Raw genomic sequence first — 7,229 nt, 5'->3', positions numbered from 1 at the left:
GCGTGTCTGGGGAGAGTTTTTGTTCAAGCGATTAGAAGTGAAATGAACTTGGAATGAGGAAATTTCTCATATTTGACATGATGGCAGAAGAATATTGAGCAAGAAAATAATTTGGCATTTGGTCCCCAGCATGAGTTCGTACATGCAAGCCCGTTAACTCACATTAGGAAGGAAATGCGCTTTTACTGGGACATATGCTGGGCTGAACCCGAGACTCCAAAGTTCTGACGTAAGGACATGACTTCCTCTCCTTAATGACTGGGGGACAGTCGAGACGTGAGGGGCCTCCTCTCCTTCATCCACATGGATGGGGGAACAAATGCTTCCTCAGGGTTTTTGCAAGGAAGAAGACCAGAACCATAAATCACAAATGCAAAGTACCCCTCAATATAAATTATTAACAAAGAGCTTACTTATTTGATTTCCTTTTGGGGGAGGGGAGAATGAAGGATTACTTGAGTATAATATGGAAGTGGTTCAATAGCACCATTACAACTGAGTTTTCAAAAGAGCAGGGAACTTCCTTAAATGGTTTCAAAATGAAAAGTACTATTGGTTTCATATGCAGGTTTTTAAAAGAATTATTAAAGGTTGAGAGAGGAGTGAGTGGCTGCAATGTGCCCTGGGGCCAACTTCCAAATAAGGATTGTGCCTTGAGTCACTTCTGAAAAATAAGTAAACGAATTCTTTGCTGACAGATGTTGATCAAGTCCATCTGCTTGTGCCCATGAGAAGGCACCACCTCACACTATTTCGGAAATGGTCATCCTGAGTCAGACCCAGTAGTCATAGCTGATACATCCGATTTCCCTTTCTTTCTTTTTTTTTTTTTTTTGCTCCATCCTCTGTATCTACCCAAATTTAGTCTTCTTCCCTCAGAGACACTTAACCATGTTAGTATCATCCTTAGTCCTAAAGAGCAAGAAGAGAATTTCCATGGTGGTAGAAGAACTCAACTAAGAATAGAAAGCTGCATAATTTACTGTCCAAACTGAGAAGTGAGAGGAGGCCTTCTAGTAATTATGCTGGAACCACAAGTATAAAAAGATCACCCTAATCGAATAAATAAACAGAAAAATATGTAAAGGTCAGCCTCATTTGTATCAAAGCAACATAAAATGAAACCAGCAGAGACCCACCAGAATGACAAAAACGAGCAAGTTCAACAATACCAGATGTTGGTAACACGGAACCTGGAACTCACAGTGCCGGGAGCACATTTTACAGTGACTTTTGAGAACAATTTGACATTATCTAGTAAAGATGAACAAGTATGTATCCTATAATTTCAGCAATTTCATGCCCATAAAATAGGTACTAGCTGTGGAGTGGCCAAGATGGGGGAGAAGGAAGATCCTGAGCTTGCCCCCTCCCACGGGCACACCAAAACTTCAGCTGTTTATAGCGACCAGCAATGAGAAAGACCTGAAGACCAGAAGAAGGATCTACAACTAAAGATATGAATACGGACCCACGTGAGATGGAAATTAGGGCCAGAGATGCAGTATGATTTCCCTGGTGGCTCAGACGGTAAAGCGTCTGCCTACAATGTGAGAGACCCGGGTTTGATCCCTGGGTCAGGAAGATCCTCTGGAGAAGGAAATGGCACCCCACTCCGGTACTCTTGCCTGGAAAATCCCGTGGACGGAGGAGCCTGGTAGACTACAATCCATGGGGTCTCAAAGAGGCGGACGTGACTGAGCAACCAAACTTTCACTACACCCATACCCCTGGGTAGGCAACCCACAAATTGGAGGATTATTACTATGGCAGTAGTCCTTCCCAAGGAGCAAGGAGACCAAGCCCCAGATAGGGCTCCCCAGCTTGAAGGTTACCCGGAAGATAAGCCATCAGAAGGCCATCGGGGCTTGCTTTCAGGAGAGCCAGAGGGCTGTAGGAAATAAAGACTCCATTTTTAAAGGGCACACACAAAATTACACACACCCAGGACCCAGGGCATAAAGAGTAATTTGAAAGGAGTCTGGGTCAGAGAAGCAAGAGACAACAGGGGATCACCTTAGAGACAGAGGCGGGCAGCTACCAGTTTAGGGAGCTCATCCTACCGTGAGGACATGGGTGTTGCAAGCGCCATTTTGGAATCCTCCCTCTAGCTTATTAGTGCTGGGGCCCAGCCCTGCCCCACCAGCTAGTCGGCACCAGTCCTAGAAAACCCAGGTCAAACAGCTGTCCAGGCAGGGTCACAGCCCCACCTGCCAGCAGGCTGGCTGCCATAGGACCCCTGAACTGCAGGCTGCCCCAGGTCCTGGTGCTGCCCGCCAGTATGTCAGCAGTAGCCCAGGACAGCCAGCGCCCTCAGCCAGCATTCGGGATCTGGCCCTGCCCGCAGCAGGCTGACACCAGATCCAACCCCCTGACCTTGCAGCCACAGACCCCAGGACCCAGCTCTGCCCACCGGTTGGCAGACACCAGCCATAGGACCCCCTGAGCCGAGGCCCCACCTAGCAGCAGCTGGAAGCCTCCACACTAGGCAAGGCCTGACAACCAACCTGGCCAGGGTTATCCACACCTACCAGCCCACTACAGCAGAAGGGTACACACTGCACAGACAGAGGGTGCCCCCAGAGCACATAGCTCTAGAGATCAGAAGGGAGTGCCCTGCTGGGCCTCAGAGGACTCTCTCATGTAAGGCCGTATCTCCAAGATCAGGAAACATAACCAATCTTCCAAATACATAGAAACATATAATAGAGAGGGGCTTCCCTGGTAGCTCAGCTGGTAAAGAATCCACCTGCAATGTGAGAGACCCTGGTTTGATTCCTGGGTCGGGAAGATCCCCTGAAGGAGGGCATGGGAACCCACTCCAGTATTCCTGCCTGGAGAATCCCCAAGGACAGAGGAGCCTGGCGGGCTACAGTCCATGGGGTTGCAAAGAGTCAGCCATGACTGAGCGCACATAGCAGAAATACAGAATCAGGCAAAGTGAGTCGGAGAAATATGTTCCAAACAAAGGAACATGAGAAAACTCTAGAAGGAGAACTAAGTGGAGATAACCAGTCTACTCAAGAAAGAATTCAAGGTATGACTGTAAAGATGGTCAAAGAACTCAGAAGAAGAATGGAATATATCTTCTCATCGGAAGACAGAGGTATAAAACAAAGAGTTGGAAAATACAAAGAGAACCAAAAAGAGCTGAAGAATATACTAACTGAAGTGAAAAAATGCACTAGAAAAAAGTCACGAGTAGATTAGCAGATGAGAGAAGCAGATCAGCAACCTGGAAGACAGAATAAAATCAGAGGGAAGCTGAACAGAAAAAAGTAAAATAATTTGAAAAAATGAGGACAGTTTCAGAGACCTCTGAAACAACATCCAGCATGCTATTAATAATATTGACATTATAGAGGCCCCAGAAGGAGAAGACAGAGAGGAACAGAGAACATATTTGAAGACGTAACAGCTGAACTAACTTGGGAAAGGAAACAGACATCCAGGTCCAGAAAGCACAGAGAGCCCTGAACAAGATGAACCCAAACAGAAGCACACCAACTGCAACTAAAATGGCAAAAATTAAAGAGAGAATATTAAAAGCAACAAGGGAAAGCAACCAGTTATGTACAAAGGAACTCCCGTAATACTATCAGGTTAGAAGGGAGTGATACATTTAAAACGATGAAAGGAAAAATCCTACAACCAAGAATACCTGCCTAAGCCATCAGTCAGATTTGAAGGAGAAATAAAGAGTTTTACAGACCAGCAAAAGCTGAAAGACTCCAGCACCATGAAACTAGCTTTACAAGAAATGTTAAAGGGACTTCTCTAAACAGTAAGGGAAAAGGCCACAACTGAAAATTTTTAAATTATGAAAGGACAAATATATAGCAAAAGTAGTAGATAAACTACCTATAAAGCTAGTAGGAAGGTTAAAAGACAAAAGTACAAAAAAGCATCTATATCTATACTAAGTAGTTAAGCAATACACAAAAAGATGTAAAATATAACATCAAAAATATTAAATGTGTGTACAGGGGAGTAAAAATGCAGGGTTCTTAGATTTGTAAACTTTAGATCATCAACTAAAATACTCATATATATTGTTAATATGAACCTATAGTAACCACACGGAGAAGGCGATGGCACCCCACTCCAGTACTCTTGCCTGGAAAATCCCATGGACGGAGGAGCCTGGTAGGCTGCAGTCCATGAGGTTGCGAAGAGTCGGACACGACTGAGCGACTTCACTTTCACTTTTCACTTTCATGCATTGGAGAAGGAAATGGCAACCCACTCCAGTGTTCTTGCCTGGAGAATCCCAGGGACGGGGGAGCCTGGTGGGCTGCCGTCTATGGGGTCGCATAGAGTCGGACACGACTGAAGTGACTTAGCAGCAGCAGCAGCATAGTAACCACAAACGAAAAATCTACAGTAGATATACACACACACACAAAAGAGAAAGGAATGCAAACATAATACTAAAAATAATTAGCAAATCACAAGGGAAGAGACCAAAAGAAGAAAGAAACGAAAGAGAACTGCAAGACAATGCCAAAACATCAACAAAATGCAATACATACATAATTAGCAATAATTAGTTAATTGTAAATGGACTAAATGTCCAATCAAAAGATAAAGAGTGGTTGAATGAACACAAAAACAAGACACATATATATGCTGCCTACAGGAGACTCACTTCAGATCTAAAGATAACACAGACTGAAAGAGAGAGGATTAGAAAAGATAGTCCATGAAAATGGAAATAGAAAGCTGAGGTAGCAGTGCTTATATAGACAAAACAAACTTTAAAACAGACAGTTACAAGAGACAAAAAAGGACATGACATAATGTAAAGGGTTCAGTCCCAGAGGAAGATAAAACAGCTGTAAATATGCATGCACCCAAAACAGAAGCACCTGAATACATCAGCCAAATATCAGCAGTCATAAAAGAAGATGACAGTGACATAATAATAGGAGGTGACTTTAATGACCAAATTATGTCAAAGGACAGATCATCCTGAGAGGAAAAAAAAAATTATCTATCTATCTATCTATATCTATATATATATATCCATCCAGAAGCAGCAGAATACACATTCTTTTCAAGTGCACATAGGACATTCTCTGGGATAGATTCACATGCTAAACCATAAAACAAGCCTCAATAAATTTAAGAAAATTTAAATCATATCAAGCATCGTTTCTTACCACAATGCTATGAGACTAGAAATGCACTACAGGAAAAAAACTGCAGAAAACAGAAACACATGGAGGCTACACAACAGGCCAGTAAACAATCAGTGGGTCACTGAGGAAATCAGAGATGTACGTACCCGGAGACAAACGAGAACAAAAGCACAGAGGTCCAAAATGTATGGAACTCAGTTAAGGCAGTTCTAAGAGGGAAGTTTATGGCAACACAAGCCCACCTCAGGAAATAAGAAATACCTCTAACCACCTAACCTCACACCTAAAAGAACTGGATAAAGATAAAGAAGAACAAACAAAGCCCAAAGTTAGTGGGAGAAAATAAATCATAAAGCTCAGAGCAGATATATAAATGAAATAGATACTTTTAAAAAATAGAAAAGATCAGTAGAACTAAAAGTTGAATATTTGAGAAAAGGTAAGCAAAACTGATGGAGAAGGCAATGGCACCCCACTCCAGTACTCTTGCCTGGAAAATCCCTTGGACGGAGGAGCCTGGTAGGCTGCAGTCCATGGGGTCACTAGGAGTCGGACACAACTGAGCAACTTCACTTTGACTTTTCACTTTCCTGCATTGGAGAAGGAAATGGCAACCCGCTCCAGTGTTCTTGCCTGGAGAATCCCAGGGACGGGGGAGCCTGGTGGGCTGCCGTCTATAGGGTTGCACAGAGTCGAACACGACTGGAGCGACTTAGCAGCAGCAGCAAGCAAAATTGATAATTTAGCCAGTTGCCAAAAAAAAAAAAGAGAGAGAGGGCCAAAATAAATAAAATTAGAAATCAAACAGGAGAAGTTACAAGAGACACCAGAGAAATACAAAGGTTCATAAGAGATTATTATTAATTATACACCAACAAAATTGAAAACCTAAATAAATGAACAAATTCCTAGAAATGTACAATCTCCCCAGATTGAATCAGAAAGAAAGAGAAAATATGAACATGCAGCCTTTGTGCTGCCCGTTCACTTTTGGAAATCAGTGACTGTGGTGTCAAGGCATAAACCAAACACCTTTGCAGCCTTTTCTGCCCTTGTATCTGAAATCTTTGGAGTAGGAGCTGCATTAGTAATAGCTGAAAAAAGAAAAAAAAAAAGGCAACCTAGACAGCATGTTAAACATATTAAAAGGCAGAGACATTACTTTGCCAACAAAGGTCCGTCTCTAGTCAAAGCTATGGTTTTTCCTGTGGTCATGTATGGATGTGAGAGTTGGACTATAAAGAAAGCTGAGCGCCCAAGAATTGATGCTTTTGAACTGTGGTGTTGGAGAAGACTCCTGAGAGTCCCTTGGACTGCAAGGAGATCCAAAAGTCCATCCTACAGGAGATCAGTCCTGAATATTCATTGGAAGGTGAAGCTGAAACTCCAGTACTTTGGCCACCTGATGCAAAGAACTGACTCATTGGAAAAGACCCTGATGCTGAGAAAGACTGAAGGTGGGAGGAGAAGGGGATGGAAGAGGATGAGATGGTTGGATGGCATTACCGACTCCATGGACATGAGTTTGAGTCAACTCCAGGAGTTGGTGATGGACGGGGAGGCCTGGCGTGCTGCAGTCCATGGGGTCACAAACAGTCAGACACGACTGGGCGACTGAACTGCTTGCTTCTTACATGTCACCAGGCAGGTTCCTGGAACGCTCTCTGGTTTTCCAGCAGGTGGTGCTACAGCTCCACTTGGTGGCTTCTCCCCTGCCCACACTGAGTAGCCTGTCTTCGCGGGCTTTGTGTCCACAGGAGCTTGCTTTCGCAGCTGCACTGTGAAGCACTCACGTGGAGATGCCACAGACTAGGCTGAGGTGTGGGTTTAACACTGGCCCATGGATCTAGTAGGGAGATGCACAGGTGATACTCCGAGGGATTTGTGGCTGCCCTTCCTGCTGAGTGCAATCAACAGGAAAGGCTTCCCTTCTCTGCCCCTTTCCCCACCTCCAGTCATGAAAGACCCACCTCAGGACCCTGAGTGCTGCTGGAGAGAACCGGGTTTGTCCCACACAACTGGAATAGCTGGCTACTCACTCCCAACTCTCCTTCCCCCTGGGGAGAGGGTGCCACCATTGATTATGTC

General features: G+C 44.2%; 1 non-coding gene across 1 annotated transcript; it reads left to right on the top strand.

Moving 5' to 3' along the window:
* Positions 1–6,107: 6,107 nt before the first annotated feature.
* Positions 6,108–6,237, top strand: LOC112586694. Its single transcript, XR_003111187.1, has one exon. It is a non-coding gene; the product is annotated as a small nucleolar RNA SNORA13 (small nucleolar RNA).
* Positions 6,238–7,229: the final 992 nt, after the last annotated feature.

This window comes from Bubalus bubalis, chromosome 8 (assembly GCF_019923935.1).
Source record: "Bubalus bubalis isolate 160015118507 breed Murrah chromosome 8, NDDB_SH_1, whole genome shotgun sequence".
NCBI lineage: Eukaryota > Metazoa > Chordata > Mammalia > Artiodactyla > Bovidae > Bubalus > Bubalus bubalis.
This window is presented reverse-complemented; position numbering and strand designations above follow the sequence as displayed.